Here is a 17021-nt window from a genome sequence, read left to right as displayed (position 1 = left end):
CATTTGAATTATATCTGTGAGTAAAACAGAACTCATTTTGCAGCAAAATTCCTGACAGGAAGTGGAAAATCTGAAATCGATGCTCTCTTCTAGGGCCTGCCTATTAAAGTCCTTGATATTTATTCGTTTAGATGCACTTCATACGTCTTCCACTAGATGTCGACAAGGAGTGAGAGAAGAAATGGAGTGTGTAACTTGATCTGGGCTCGAATAAATGCTCTTTGTATGACGTGTCACCAGTTTCCTGTTTTCTGGAGAGCGCGTCAAGGGACCTGGATTTGCCTTCTGATAAGCTGTCGTTATGGACGACTAATATCTCCGGCTTTGATTTTATTTGATACATGTGACAATATCATCGTAAAGTATGTTTTTTCAATATAGTTTAATCAGATTATTGAAATTTTTTCGGGAGTTTTGCCGTGTTCCGTTCTCTTTGTTTGTCGACGATGGAGAGATTCGCGCCACTTGGCAAGTGTGCTTGCTAAATCGAGAGGGAAAAAGGCCGTTCTAAATCCAAACAACGATTGTTCCCGACAAAGGACCCCTTGTACAACATTCTGAGGAAAGATCAGCAAAAGTAGGACCCATTTTATGATGCTATTTCATATATCTGTCGAACATGTTGTGCTAGTCGTTTGCGCCCAGCTTTTGGGTACTCTCTCGCTATACCTAAGCTGGATGTCGTAATGAAGTTATTTTTAGAATTCTAACACGGCGATTGCATTAAGAACTAGTGTATCTACCATTTCCTATACAACATGTATATTTTTTAGTTATGTTTATGAATAGTTATTTGGTCAGAATATGTGTCAGAAAAAGTGTCAGAAAAATATCCGGACGTTGTGGGAAAAAGTAGCTACGTTAGCACAATGTATAACCACTGATTTCAGCTCTAAATATGCACATTTTCGAACAAAACATAAGTGTATGTATAACCTGATGTTATAGGACTGTCATCTGATGAAGCTTATCAAGGTTAGTCAAATTATATATATTTTGCTGGTTTGTTACGATCGCTAACTTTTGCTACTGGGGAATGGCTTGTGTTTCTGGCTATTGTGGTAAGCTAATATAACGCTATATTGTGTTTGCGCTGTAAAACACTTAAGAAATCGGAAATATTGTCTGGAATCACAAGATGCCTGTCTTTCATTTGCTGTACACTATGTATTTTCAGAAATGTTTTATGATGAGTATTTAGGTATTTGACGTTGGTGTCTGTAATTATTCGGTCTGCTTTCGGTGCAATTTCTGATTGTAGCTGCAATGTAAACTATGATTTATACCTGAAATATGCACATTTTTCGAACAAAACATAGATTTATTGAATAACATGTTATAAGACTGTCATCTGATGAAGTTGTTTGTTGGTTAGTTAGGTTGGCTTTGTGCATGCTACCTGTGCTGTGAAAAATGTCTGTCCTTTTTTGTATTTGGTGGTGAGCTAACATAAATATACGTGCTGTTTTCGCTGTAAAACATTTTAAAAATCGGACATGTTGGCTGGATTCACAAGATGTGTACCTTTCATTTGCTGTATTGGACTTGTTAATGTGTGAAAGTTAAATATTTCAAAAAAATATATTTTGAATTTCGCACCCTGCACTTGAAGTGGCTGTTGTCATATTGTGGCCGGCCTCGGGCTTGCAGCCAGAAGAAGTTAAACTTTTACCATAGTGTTCAAAATGCCACCACTATCACTTTTACTCTCACCACAATCTAGGTATGTATAATGTTCAATTTCCTCAGAATTGTCCGTATATTTTACACAACCAGCTTTCCTTCCTCTCCTATGAGCCACCTCCTGTAACCATATACAGTTTCTAGCAATAAAACTCCTCTACTACAGTAACCTTAATTCAATAACCCCCTCAGATCCCCAATGCAGACACAGTCAATCTAACCCACAACACATTAGTCACTACTTGTCACGCCCTGACCTTAGAGATCCTTTTTTATGTCTCTATTTTGGTTGGTCAGGGCGTGAGTTGGGGTGGGCATTCTATGTTGTCTACTTCTATGTGTTTGGCCTGGTGTGGTTCTCGGAGGCAGCTGTCTATCGTTTTTTTTGTCTGTCTATGGTTTTGCAAACCATTCCACCTTCTTCCTGTTTGACTTTTCATTGTCCTTCTTCAACATTCCTCTGGCTTTCTTTATACTTTTCAACAATCCTTCTCCTTCTTTAAACATTCTCAGTATTTATTTTTCTCTTTCTTTCTTGTCCTATTGCTACTGATATCCTTACTTTAAATTACATTTATTATCTAATTATTATTTTTTAGCTTCCTATAATATCCGCACTATGCTGTCTTAGTTATTTTATTGTGCTATTCACCTATTTAAAACCAATCTTTCTCCTATTCGCTTACACTCCTGTCCCTCCTGGGTTATACTTTCTCTACGTTAAGCTATGGAGTGCTTAACCACACTCAGTTTCCTCCTAATGTTTATCCACGTTACTAAATGCCTATAGGAGGTGCTACTATAAACCATACTACCGGACTGTTGTTTATGTGTCTATTACCGTTATTTATTCTAATAGCATAGATTAATTTCAACCGTATAATATAGCTATGTTTCTCTGTATTTTATACTCCTCTACCCCAGTATATACTTTATACTTATAGATGACCTGGATGGGTTTGGCGAATATGTAGCGAGGACCAGCCGACGAGAGCATAAAGGTCGCAGTGGTGGGTAGTATATGGGGCTTTGGGAAATGGTGGCACTATGATAGACTGCATCCAATTTGCGGAGTAGAGTGTTGGAGGTTATTTTGTAAATGACATCGCCGAAGTCAAGGATCGGTAGGATAGTAAGTTTTACGAGTGTATGTTTTGCAGCATGATTGAAGGAGGCTTTGTTGCAAAATAGGAAGCCAATTCTAGATTTAATTTTGGATTGGAGATGCTTAATGCGTCTGGAAGTAGAGTTACAGTCTAGCCAGACACCTAGAATATGTAGACAACTATAAATACCTAAGTCAGAACCGTCCAGAGTAGTGATGCTAGTCGGGCGGGTGGGTGTGGGCAGCGATCGGTTGAAAAGCATGCATTTAGTTTTACTAGCATTTAAGAGCAGTTGGAAGCCACGGAAGGAGTGTTGTATGGCATTGAAGCTCGTTTGGAGGTTTGTTAACCTTTCACGCCTCTCTACCCCGGGTCCGGGAGCACCCCCCCATTTTTTCACTAACCTTCTCAGAATTCTTCAGATGACACTCCTGTAACATCATATTACAACATACATATAGAGTTCGTTCGAAAATGTGCATATTTAGCCACCAAAATCATGGTTAGACAATGAGAAAAGTAGCCCAACTGGTCAGAAAATGTCGTGCGCCATATTAGACAGTGATCTAGTCTTATACATAAATACTCATAAACTTGACTAAAAAAATACAGGGTGGACAGCGATTGATAGACAATTTAATTCTTAATACAATCGCTGAATTACATTTTTTAAATTATCCTTACTTTTCAATACAGGTTGCGCCAAGCGAAGCTATACCAAACAAAATGGCGGCATAAGTGTTTAACATTTTTCGACAGAAACACGATTTATCATCATAAATTGTTCTTACTATGAGCTGTTCTTCCATCAGAATCTTGGGCAATGAATCCTTTCTTGGGTCTAATCGTCTTTTGGTCGAAAGCTGTCCTCTTGCCATGTGGAAATGCCCACTAACTTTCGACATGAACTGGAAACGTGCCCAGCGGTTCAAAGTGTCTCAGAAAGAAATGCCTCAAAATCGCACTAAACGGATATAAATTGCTATAAAACGGTTTAAATGAACTACCTTATGATGTTTTTAACACCTATAACGAGTAAAAACATGACCGGAGAAATATTACTGCCTAAACAACAGGTTGGAAGGAGGCGAGTCCGACGTCCTTCGTGCGTCAGGCGCAGGCAGCAAAGGGAAGCTACTTCCGGTATTTGCTGTTTTATACAGCCCCTGATTGCGCAATCGACTCCATTCAAAGCGTCACCACGTACTGACACCCAGGGGAAGACGTAAGCAGTGTCTGTTTCTCCATAGCATTTACAGGGACCTTTAAACCGACCCCAGATCAGGGGCCAAGATGTCTGAAATCTGACTCCCTCTCATGAAGTGCTGTAGAAGGAGTTCTGTTTCACTCAGAGACAAAATTCCAACGGCTATAGAAACTAGAGAGTGTTTTCTATCCAATAATAATAATAATAATAATAATATGCATATTGTACGAGCAAGAATTGAGTACTAGGCAGTTTAATCTGTAGAGCAAATTATGCTAATGCGAAACAGCACCCCCTATATTCGCAAGAAGTTAACACAGTGTCCAAAGAAGGGCCAGATGTATAAAGAATGGTGTCGTCTGCATAGAGGTGGATCAAAGAATCAAGGTTAATGATAAACCGCTGGTTTGAGCCCTGAATGCTGATTTAAGTGCAGTGGGGAACCTGTAAGATGCTCCATATCCATTAGTCATACTATATGTTACTGTGTTTATTCTGGTGTTACAGCTGCAGTCAAGAAATGCAACAGCAAGGCCACTGACCATGATGTTCGGAGAGCTGTGGCAGACCAACTCAAGCATGCTCCTGCTAGAGCCTGAGGTGATGGTTTCCACGTCACCATCACACAGGCTCATTGCTAACGCAGCTAAATATATCTATAATTTTGATGGATAATTATTCAATGAATAAAATTTATTATATTTATTTGAACTTTACTGTATTTTGTCTTATCACTGTACTTGACTGAATGTTTTGTGCAAATACTGGAGTAATGTAATGAGATGTGTGACTGTTAATTTAAAAAAAATGACACACCATTTTTTGGTTACTGCGTCCATATGTATGGGCTACAATTACATTAAAATGATGTTTTTTGCAAGTCGTTAAAACAACGACCTGAAAAATTTATTTTAAACTTTCCCTTTCAACCGGGCCGTAGACAGACGTCTTTTATAGGTGTCTTTTCAACTACATGAAAAAGACCTCTTTTCAACCAAAACCGAACATATATTAGCCTTCGGGCATAGTCCTCTTTTCAACGTCTTTTTAACGACAGTTTTCTGGGTGGGAAGTACTCGTTACATTTTGAATGCTTAGCAGGACAAGAAAATGGTCTAATTCACGCACTTAAAGATAAAATCCCTGGTCAATCCTACTGCATCTGATCTGGCAGACTCATTAAACACAAATGCTTAAATTGTAAATTATGTCTGAGTTGAGTATGGGAGTGTGCCACTGGCTATCCATAAATTAAACAAGAAAACTGTGCCATCTGGTTTGCTTAAAATACGGAATTTGAAATTATTTATACTTTTACTTTGAATATTTAAGTATATTTGAGCAATTACATTTACATTTGATACTTAAGTTTATTAACTAAATTTTTTCGTTTACTCAAGTAGAATTTTAGTGTGTGACTTTCACTTTTACCTGTCATTTTCTATTAAGGTATCTTTACTTTTACTCAAGTATGACAATTGGGTACTTATTCCACCTGGTTTTGGAACACTTCAGCATGTGACATTCCACATGTGAAAATGTGGTTTTGGAACATTACACGTGTGAAAACAAAAATGAGTCATGATACACAGAGCTTTTAAACGTACATATTTGACACTCTTTGACATACATGACTACATTGTGTACAGTCGTGGCCAAAAGTTGACAATCACACAAATATTAATTTTCACAAAGTTTGCTGCTTCAGTGTCTTTAGATATTTTTGTCAGATGTTACTATGGAATACTAAAGTATAATTAAAAGCATTTCATAAGTGTTAAAGGCTTTTATTGACAATTACATGAAGTTGATGCAAAGAATATTTGCAGTGTTGACCCTTCTTTTTCAAGACCACTGCAATCTGCCCTGGCATGCTGTCAATTAACTTCTGGGCCACATCCTGACTGATGGCAGCCCATTCTTGCATAATCAATGCTTGGAGTTTGTCAGAATTTGTGGGTTTTTGTTTGTCCACCCGCCTCTGAGGATTGACCACAAGTTCTCAATGGTATTAAGGTTGTAGGAGTAAGTGACATATGTAGGTAGATATCACACTATTAAACAATAGACAGGTAAATAGTATAAGAAGGCAGATGTGAATGCATTTGCCATTCTGGTAAATACAGGAAACCGAAGATTGGCAGATGGTGTGGTGGTAGCGAACCACATGTTGACATGGGTCATGGGACCGTGGTGATGGAGGTCTACTGGGGGACGTTCTGGCCCTCTGACCCTTTGACCCTTGTATATTCTCCATTGTGCTGGCGGGTTGACCAGACATGCGGGCGCCTACAGGGCGCTTTGACACACTAGATTTATAGTCTACCCATTCCACTAGAAAAGCATACATGTCAGAGAAATATGTGTTTAGGGCACTTAGACCCATTAGACACATAGTTTGCTGATTCCATTAAGGACACATACCAGAGAACATGTTGGGGCACTGAGTTAAATACAGGGTTAAGTCATAGGCTTATAGGATAGATGGACATATATTATTTCTAAGACAAGCACGGGTCTGGCCACTATTATAATTTAACTGAAAGCAGATAATGGGCGTTAGTAGGCGTGAACAAGCAGGAAGCCTGAACTAAAAAGATAAGGATGGCAGGAAGAATTATGGGAAGTATGTTTATTTGCATATGGGGTGGACCCATATGCTATTTGTGTATAAAGAACGAACGAGTGCTCTGGGTGGGGGTGTTCGGTGGGACATTCGAGATGGTTATACTATTGTAAATAAAAGCATGTTTTGATTTCACAAGTTCTGATAAAGCATTATATTTCTGAGATGATTTTCCACGACAAGGTCTGGGGAGTTTCCTGGCCATGGACCCAAAATATCAATGTTTTGTTCCCTGAGCCACTTAGTTATCACTTTTGCCTTATGGCACGGTGGTCCATCATGCTGGAAAAGGCATTGTTCGTCACCAAACTGTTCCTGGATGGTTGGGAGAAGTTGCTCTCGGAGGATGTGTTGGTACCATTCTTTATTCATGGCTGTGTTCTTAGGCAAAATTGTGAGTGAGCCCACTCCTTTGGCTGAGAAGCAACCCCACACATGAATGGTCTCAGGATGTTTTACTGTTGGCATGACACAGGACTGATGGTAGCGCTCACCTTGTCTTCTCCGGACAAGCTTTTTTCCGGATGCCCCAAAGAATCGGAAAGGGGATTCATCAGAGAAAATGACTTTACCCCAGTCCTCAGCAGTCCAATCCCTGTACCTTTTGCTGAATATCAGTCTGTCCCTGATGTTTTTCCTGGAGAGAAGTAGCTTCTTTGCTGCCCTTCTTGACACCAGGCCATCCTCCAAAAGTCTTCGCCACACTGTGGGTGCAGATGCACTCACACCTGCCTGCTGCCATTCCTGAGCAAGCTCTGTACTGGTGGTGCCCCGATCCCGCAGCTGAATCAACTTTAGGAGACGGTCCTGGCGTTTGCTGGACTTTTTTGGGCGCCCTGAAGCCTTCATCACAACAATTGAACCGCTCTCCTTGAAGTTCTTGATGGTCCGATAAATGGTTGATTTAGGTGCAATCTTACTGGCAGCAATATCCTTGCCTATGAAGCGCTTTTTGTGCAAAGCAATGATGACGCACGTGTTTCCTTGCAGGTAACCATAGATGACAGAGGAAGAACAATGATTCCAAGCACCACCCTCCTTTTGTATCTTCCAGTCGGTTATTCGAACTCAATCAGCATGACAGAGTGATCTCCAGCCTTGTCCTCGTCAACACTCACACCTGTGTTAACGAGAGAATCACTGACATGCTGTCAGCTGGTCCTTTTGTGGCAAGGCTGAAATGCAGTGGAAATGTTTTATGAGGATTCAGTTCATTTGCATGGCAAAGAGGGACTTTGCAATTCATCTGATCACTTTTCATAACATTCTGGAGTATATGCAAATTGCCATCATACAAACTGAGGCAGCAGACTTTGTGAAAATTAATATTTGTGTCATTCTCAAATCTTTTGGCCACGACTGTATATGTACTTACACAGTAATTATTACTGAACCTATCCTAACCTGCTATTTGAACTCACAACCTCTTGGTTCATGGAATTCCAATCTTTCTGCTACAGTGTTAATAACGGATTTCATCTGTATTCTTACAGGTGAAATGTCAGCATTGTTAAAAAAAAAATATATATATATTTATCATAGCGATTCAGGTGTAACATTGAAACAGAATTATATGCCGCACCAACATTAGACAACTATACAGAAAACCCTCAAATTGCTGAAATATGTCAGTGACGAGAGAACAGTCAGATTAGCTGATAACTAAAATAAAAGTGCAGATGTCACTCTTTTGCTAAGTGCAGAGATGTATTATAGGTAACGAATGTGTATGGGAAACCACATGTTTTCACATGTAAAATGTCACCGGAAGTGTTCCAAAAACACGTTTTCACATGATTTCACGAAATCATGTCGTTTTTCCATATGGGGCATGCCAGCAATCTGAATTTCCTGCTACGCCACCAGGTCTGTGGCCATGATAGAGATCGGCAGTTAAAGTCAATGAACTAATCACTGATCATAATCTTGATGTAATTAGCCTGACTGAAACATTGCTTAAGCCTGAGGAAGTTACTGTGTTAAATGAGGCCTCTCTTCCCGGTTACACTAATGACCATCCCGCAAAGTGTTTGCTAACATTTACGATAGCAAATTTTAATTTACAAAAGCATTACTGCATTTGTCTTTTCAGCTTCTAGTCATGAAATCTATGCAGCCTATTCAATCACTTTTTATAGCTACTGTTTACAGGCCTCCTGGGCCGTATACAGCATTCCTCACTGAGTTCCTTGAATTCCTATCAGACCTTGTAGTCATGTCAAATAATTTTCCAATTTTGGTGACTTAATATTCACATGGAAAAGTCCACAAGACCCACTCAAAGACTTTCGGAGCCATCTGTCACGACTCCTACCGAAGGTGGCTCCTCTTCCTGTTCGGGTGGCGGTCGTCGTCACCGGCTTACTAGCTGCCATCGATTCCTTTTCCCTTTTATGTTGGTTTTGTCTGATTTGTTTCACCTGTTTCTTGTTTAGATTTTGAGTTAAGCCGGTAGGCCCGCTTGATTATTTTTCCCACTGTGTTGACGTGTGGTAGTGCGTGTTGTTTAGTTTCCTGTTTTGGGCATTTGTTTTATTACGCCCAGTTTCGTGGAGAGTACTACTTTTCCCTGTGCGTATTAAAGTGCTATTCTGCACTTTCTGCCTCCTGCACCTGACTCCGCACCCACTACGCCTAGTGTGTTACAGAAGCCTGCACCAACTAATGGAGTCAGCAGGAGCAGCGGCCACCTCTTCCATCGATGGAGGAACGCGTTCTCCATCATACCACCATCCTCCATCGGATAGGGTCTGCGATGGACCAGATGATGGAGAGAATGGACTGATGGGAGAGGAGTGGTCTCCCCTCTTCACCTCTGGTGCCTCCGACGAGTCCAACTACTCCACCCCCGGCGTCCGGCTCCAGCACACTTCGTATTGCGCCTCCGAGGGAGTACGATGGAACGGCGGCTGGGTGCCAGGGGTTTCTCCTCCAGCTTGAGTTGTACCTGGCTACCGTGAGGCTGACTCCCTCAGGGGAGGAGAGTGTGTGCATCCTCGTCTCCTGCCTGACGGGCCGAGCGGCGGGTGAGCGACTATTTCACCTTAGGCAGGAGACGAGGAGTGCGCAGGACTTCGCGTTGGAGTTCCGGACCTTGGCCACTGGGGCCGGGTGGAACGACAGGGCTCTGATGGACCACTACCTGTGCAGCCTCCGGGAGGACGTCCGCAGGGAGCTAACGTGTCGGGACACCACTTTCTCCCTAGACGAACTTATAGACATGTCTATCCAGCTGGACAATCTGCTAGCTGCCAGCGGGCGTTCAGAAAGGGTCCTGTCAGTTCCACCTCCTAGCCCTCCCGCTCCCATTCCTATGGAGTTAGGGGGGGCTGCTTCGAGGGGTACCGGAGGAGGAGGCTCCTCCTGCACCAGCTGTGGTTTTAGAGGACACAGGCAGAACACTTCTCGGTCACCCCAGGTGAGTCAGCATCAAACTCACCCAGAGCCCCCTGTTGGTTACATGTTTGTATTAATTTTTTCCCTTGATTTTTCTCCCTCTTCCCAGCACAAGGCACTAGTCGATTCAGGTGCAGCTGGGAACTTTATGGATCGCGGACTCGCCCTCAAGCTGAGAATTCCGCTGGTGCCGATAGATCCCCCCTTCCCAGTGCACTCTTTAGATGGTCGGCCATTAGGGTCAGGGCTGGTCAGGGAGGCCACGGATCCACTGGACATGGTGACGCAGGGGGATCATAGGGAGCGGATTAGTCTCTTCCTTATCGATTCACCTTCGTTTCCAGTGGTGCAATCCCAGGATGTTGTGAAGACAGGGGGTTCTCCAGGGGTGGTCAGAGGAGTGTTCAGGTAGGTGTTTGGAAGTTTCCATTGGTGCCACGTCGGTGGAGAGTCCAGACCAGGTGTCCACTGTGCGCATTCCCCCCGCATCCCCCCATATTACCACCTCACCGACAGGGGGATCATGCGATAATCCTCCAGGTTAACGCTGCGCTTCCCAGGAGTCACGTGTACCCATTGTCACAGGAGGAGACGTTGGCTATGGAGACATGCTGTATGTCACGGAATCTCGGACAGGGGTACATTCGGTCCTCCATTTCACCCGTCTCGAGTTTGTGCATTGTTTCCCGTCTCGAGTTTGTGCATCGTCCGTGCATTGATTAGAGGTCTAAATTCCATCACGGTGGGGTTTAGTTACCCGCTACCTCTCATCACTACGGCAGTGGAAACATTTCACGGGGCGTGGTTGTTCACGAAACTGGACCTCAGGAGCGTGTATAATCTAGTGCGTATTCGGGAGGGAGACGAGTGGAAAACCGCGTTTAGTACCACATCGGGTCATTATGAGTACCTCGTCGTGCCGTATGGGTTAAAGAATGCTCCAGCCGTCTTTCAATCCTTTGTAGACAAGATTCAGGGACCTGCACGGGCAGGGCGTGGTTGTATATATCGATGATATCCTGATCTATTCCGCCACATGCGCCGCGCATGTGTCTCTGGTGCGTAAGGTGCTCGGGAGACTGCTGGAGCATGACCTATACGTCAAGGCTGAGAAGTGTGTGTTCTCCAAATGAGATGCGATAATCCATGAAGGATTATCGCATTTCCACCTCGGGGGTGGTGATGGAGTGTGACCGCGTTAAGGCCGTGTGTAATTGGCCGACTCCAACCACGGTGAAGGAAGTGCAGCGTTTTTTAGGGTTTGCCAATTACTACCGGAGGTTTATCCGGGGTTTTGGTCAGGTAGCGGCCCCCATTACCTCACTGCTGAAGGGGAGGCCGGTACGTTTGCGGTATTCGGCAGAGGCTGACAGAGCCTTCAATCGTTTGAAGGTGCTGTTCACAGATGCGCCCGTGTTGGCGCACCCGGACCCCTCTTTAGCGTTCATGGTGGAGGTGGACGCGTCCGAGGCTGGGGTGGGTGCCGTGCTATCACAGCGTTCGGGTACGCCACCAAAACTCCGCCCCTGCGCTTTCTTTTCGAAGAAGCTCGGTCCGGCGGAACGTAACTATGATGTGGGGGACCGGGAGTTGTTGGCTGTGGTAAAGGCCCTGAAGGTGTGGAGACACTGGCTTGAGGGGGCTAAGCACCTATTTCTCATCTGGACTGACCACCGGAATCTGGAGTATATCCGGGCAGCTAGGAGACTGAATCCGTGTCAGGCAAGGTGGGCCATGTTCTTTACCCGATTTAGGTTCACCATCTCGTATAGACCAGGCTCCCTGAACACTAAGGCCGACGCGCTTTCCCGTCTCTATGACACGGAGGATCGGCCCATCGATCCTGCTCCCATCCTTCCAGCCTCTAGGCTGGTGGCACCGGTGGTATGGGAGGTGGACACGGACATTGAGCGGGCGTTACGGGTGGAACCTGCGCCTCCACAATGTCCTACTGGTCGTACGTACGTGCCGCTTGGTGTTCGTGATCAATTGATTCTGTGAGCGAACACACTACCCTCTTCGGGTCATCCTGGTATGGCGAGGACAGTGCGGGGTCTTAGGGGGAAGTACTGGTGGCCCACCTTGGCTAAGGATGTGAGGTTCTATGTCTCTTCCTGTTTGGTGTGCGCCCAGAGTAAGGCTCCTAGGCACCTTCCTAGAGGGAAGTTACAGCCCCTTCCCGTTCCACAACGGCCGTGGTCTCACCTGTCGGTGGACTTCCTTACCGATCTTCCCGTCTCAGGGGAACACCACGGTACTGGTTGCTGTGGATCGGTTCTCTAAGTGCTGCCGTCTCCTCCCGTTGCCCGGTCTCCCTACGGCCCTACAGACTGCGGAGGCTCTATTTACCCACGTCTTCCGGCACTACGGGGTGCCGGAGGACATCGTCTCTGATCGGGGTCCCCAATTCACGTCCCGAGTGTGGAGGGCATTTATGGAGCGTCTGGGGGTCTCGGTCAGCTTGACCTCTGGTTATCACCCCGAGAGTAATGGGCAGCTGGAGAGAGTGAACCAGAAGGTGGGTAAGTTTCTGCGGTCGTATTTCCAGGACCGGCCAGGGAAGTGGTCAAGGTACGTGCCATGGGCGGAGTTGGCCCAGAACTCACTCCGCCACTCCTTGACGAACATGTCTCCATTTCAATGCGTGTTGGGCATCAGAGTCAGACCGAAGCTCCTGCGGTGGAGAAGTGGGTGCAGCGCTCCAAGGAGACCTGGAAGAATCCCTCAAGCAAGCAGGTGGACGGCAGAAGAGGAGCGCTGACCGCCACCGCAGTGAGGCCCCCGTGTTCGTACCGGGGGACAGGGTCTGGCTCTCGACCCGAAACCTACCCCTCCGCTTGCCCTGCCGGAAGCTGGGGCCGCAGTGTGTGGGGCCATTTAAAGTCTTGAGGAGGATAAACGAGGTGTGTTATAGATTACAACTCCCTTCCTATTATCGTATTAACCCCTCGTTTCATGTGTCTCTCCTCAGGCCGGTGGTAGCTGGTCCCCTGCAAGAAGGTGAGGTGCCGCAGGTCCCTCCGCCCCCTCTGGACATCGAGGGGTCCCCAGCGTACACAGTACGTACTATTCTGGACTCGAGACGCCAGGTGAGGGGCCTGCAGTACCTCGTGGACTGGGAGGGGTACGGTCCGGAGGAGAGGTGCTTGGTACCGGTGGGGGGCATCTTGGATCCGTCACTGTTGAGGGATTTCCATCGCCTCCATCCGGATCGCCCTGTGCCTCGCCCTCCGGGTTGTCCTCGAGGCCAGTGTCGGCGCGCTGCGGGAGCCACTCGTCAGGGGAGGGGGGGTATTGTCACAACTCCTACCGAAGGTGGCACCTCTTCCTGTTCGGGTGGCGCTCAGCGGCCTACTAGCTGCCATCTATTCCTTTTCCCTTTTCTGTTTCTTTGTCTGATTTGTTTCACCTGTTTCTTGTTTAGATTTTGAGTTGGGCTATTTAAGCCGGTAGGCCCGCCTGCTCTTTGTGCGGGCTTGATTATTTTTCCCACTGTGTTGACGTGTGGTAGTGCGTGTTGTTTAGTTACCTGTTTTGGGCATTTGTTTGATTACACCCAGTTTCATGGAGAGTACTACTTTTCCTGGTGCGTATTAAAGTGCTATTCTGAACTTTCTGCCTCCTGCACCTGACTCCGCACCCACTTCGCCTAGTGTGTCACACCATCATAGACTCAGTGGGTTTTGTCCAACATGTCTCCGGACCTACTCACTGTCACAGTCATACTCTGGACCTAGTTTTGTCACGTAAAATAAGTATTGTGGATCTTAATGTTTTTCCTCATATTCCTGGACTATCGGACCACAAATTTATCACGTTTGCAATCACAACAAATAATCTGCTTAGACCCCAACCAAGGATCATCAATGCGAGCTATAAATTCCAGGACAACCCAAAGACTCCTAGATGCCCTTCCAGACTCCCTCCACCTACTCAAGGACTTCGGAGTACAAAAATCGGTTAACCACCTAACTGAGGGACTAAATTTAACCTTGCGAAATACCCTAGATACAGTCGCACTCCTAAAAACAAAAAACATTTGTCAAGAGAAACTAGCTCCCTGGTATACAGAAAATACCCGAGCCCTGAAGCAAGCTTCCAGAAAATTGGAGCGGAAATGGCGCTCCACCAAACTGGAAGTCTTCCGACTAGCTTGGAAAGACAGTACCGTACAATACTGAAGAAGCCCTCACTGCTGCTCGATCATCTTATTTTTCCAACTTAATAGAAGAGAATAAGAGCAATCCTAAATGTATTTTTGATACTGTCGCAAAGATAACTAAAAAGCATTCCCCAAGAGAGGATGGCTTTCACTTCAGCAGTAATAAATTCATGAATGTCTTTGACAAAAAGATCATGATCACAAGAAAGCAAATTAAAGACTCCTCTTGAGTCTGCACAACACCTGAGTCTGCACAACACTGCCAGGACCTAGGATCAAGAGAGACACTCACGTTATTTAATCCTATATCTCTTGACACATTCATGTAAATAGTAATGGCCTCTAAACCTTCAAGCTGCATACTGGACCCTATTCCAACTAAACTACTGAAACATAATAAACGGCTCCCTATCCACTGGATGTGTACCAAACTCACTAAAAAAGTGGCAGTAATAAAGCCTCTTAAAAAAGCCAAACCTTGACCCAGAAAATATAAAAAATGATGTGCCTATATAGAATCTCCCATTCCTCTCAAAACATTTTTGAAAAAGCTGTTGCGCAGCAACCCAATGCCTTCCTGAAGACAAACGATGTATACGAAACTCTTCAGTCTGGTTTTAGACCCCATCATAGCACTGAGACTGCACTCGAAGATGATAAATGATCTTTTAATGGCATCAGACCAAGGCTCTGCATCTGTCCTCGTGCTCCTAGACCTTAGTGCTGCTTTTGACACCATCGATCATGACATTCTTTTGGAGAGATTGGAAACCCAAATATCAGGTGCAGAGATGACATGTATTTCCCCCATGCCCCTGTTTCGAGACAGGTGCATGATAATGGTCTATTCTAAATCAAAATGAATTTCAAACATACACTGCTCAAAAAAATAAAGGGAACACTTAAACACAATGTAACTCCAAGTCAATCACACTTCTGTGAAATCAAACTGTCCACTTAGGAAGCAACACTGATTGACAATAAATTTCACATGCTGTTGTGCAAATGGAATAGACTAAAGGTGGAAATTATAGGCAATTAGTAAGACACCCCCAAAAAAGGAATGGTTCTGCAGGTGGTGACCACACACCACTTCTCAGTTCCTATGCTTCCTGGCTGATGTTTTGGTCACTTTTGAATGCTGCCGGTGCTTTCACTCTAGTGGTAGCATGAGACGGAGTCTACAACCCACACAAGTGGCTCAGGGAGTGCAGTTCATCCAGGATGGCACATCCATGTGAGCTGTGGCAAAAAGGTTTGTTGTGTCTGTCAGCGTAGTGTCCAGAGCATGGAGGCGCTACCAGGAGACAGGCCAGTTCATCAGGAAATGTGGAGGAGGCCGTAGGAGGGCAACAACCCAGCAGCAGGACCGTTACCTCCGCTTTGTGCAAGGAGGTGCACTGCCAGAGCCCTGCAAAATGACCTCCAGCAGGCCACAAATGTGCATGTGTCTGCTCAAACGGTCAGAAACAGACTCCATGAGGGTGGTATGAGGGCCCGACGTCCACAGGTGGGGGTTGTGCTTACAGCCCAACACCGTGCAGGACGTTTGGCATTTGCCAGAGAACACCAAGATTGGCAAATTCGCCACTGGCGCCCTGTGATCTTCACAGATGAAAGCAGGTTCACACTGAGCACATGAGCACATGTGACAGACGTGACAGAGTCTGGAGACGCCGTGGAGAATGTTCTGCTGCCTGCAACATCCTGCATGACCGGTTTAGCGGTGGGTCAGTCATGGTGTGGGGTGGCATTTCTTTGTGGGGCCGCACAGCCCTCCATGTGCTCGCCAGAGGTAGCCTGACTGCCATTAGGTACCGAGATGAGATCCTCAGACCCCTTGTGAGACCATATGCTGACACATGCACGTTTGTGGCCTGCTGGAGGTCATTTTGCAGGGCTCTGGCAGTGCACCTCCTTGCACAAAGGCGGAGGTAGCGGTCCTGCTGCTGGGTTGTTGCCCTCCTACGGCCTCCTCCACATCTCCTGATGTACTGGCCTGTCTCCTGGTAGCGCCTCCATGCTCTGGACACTACGCTGACAGACACAACAAACCTTTTTGCCACAGCTCGCATTGATGTGCCATCCTGGATGAACTGCACTACCTGAGCCACTTGTGTGGGTTGTAGACTCCGTCTCATGCTACCACTAGAGTGAAAGCACCGCCAGCATTCAAAAGTGACCAAAACATCAGCCAGGAAGCATAGGAACTGAGAAGTAGTGTGTGGTCACCACCTGCAGAACCAATCCTTTTTTGGGGGTGTCTTACTAATTGCCTATAATTTCCACCTTTTGTCTATTCCATTTGCACAACAGCATGTGAAATTTATTGTCAATCAGTGTTGCTTCCTAAGTGGACAGTTTGATTTCACAGAAGTGTGATTGACTTGGAGTTACATTGTCTTGTTTAAGTGTTCCCTTTATTTTTTTGAGCAGTGTATATTATTTAGTATATGTAAAGAAAAGATTAAATCAAGAATAGTCGGATGGGTGACAATATTAGCCTATCACTCTGAATTATATATTATAACTTGTGAACGATGTCCAGTTTAAGGCAAAAAACAATACCTTTTTTGTGTGACTTTTGCGACTCATAGTCGCATACCTCATGTAGACTAGCCTATAGGCCTATATGTTTTGATAAGGTTTGTATCACGGACTAAAGTGGCCAAATAACATTAACCCTCTTTACCACGGGTGTAGAGCCAAACTGGCATACATATACTGTATGCAGTGCATGAGTTTCAAGTTTGAGAAAGAATTTTCACCATAAAAATGCACCTTTTATAATGAAAGCATCAAATCAAATCAAAATCAAATCAAATTTTATTTGTCACATGC

Source organism: Salvelinus fontinalis, chromosome 7 (genome assembly GCF_029448725.1).
Source record: "Salvelinus fontinalis isolate EN_2023a chromosome 7, ASM2944872v1, whole genome shotgun sequence".
Lineage (NCBI taxonomy): Eukaryota > Metazoa > Chordata > Actinopteri > Salmoniformes > Salmonidae > Salvelinus > Salvelinus fontinalis.
Note: the sequence above shows the minus strand (reverse complement) of the source record.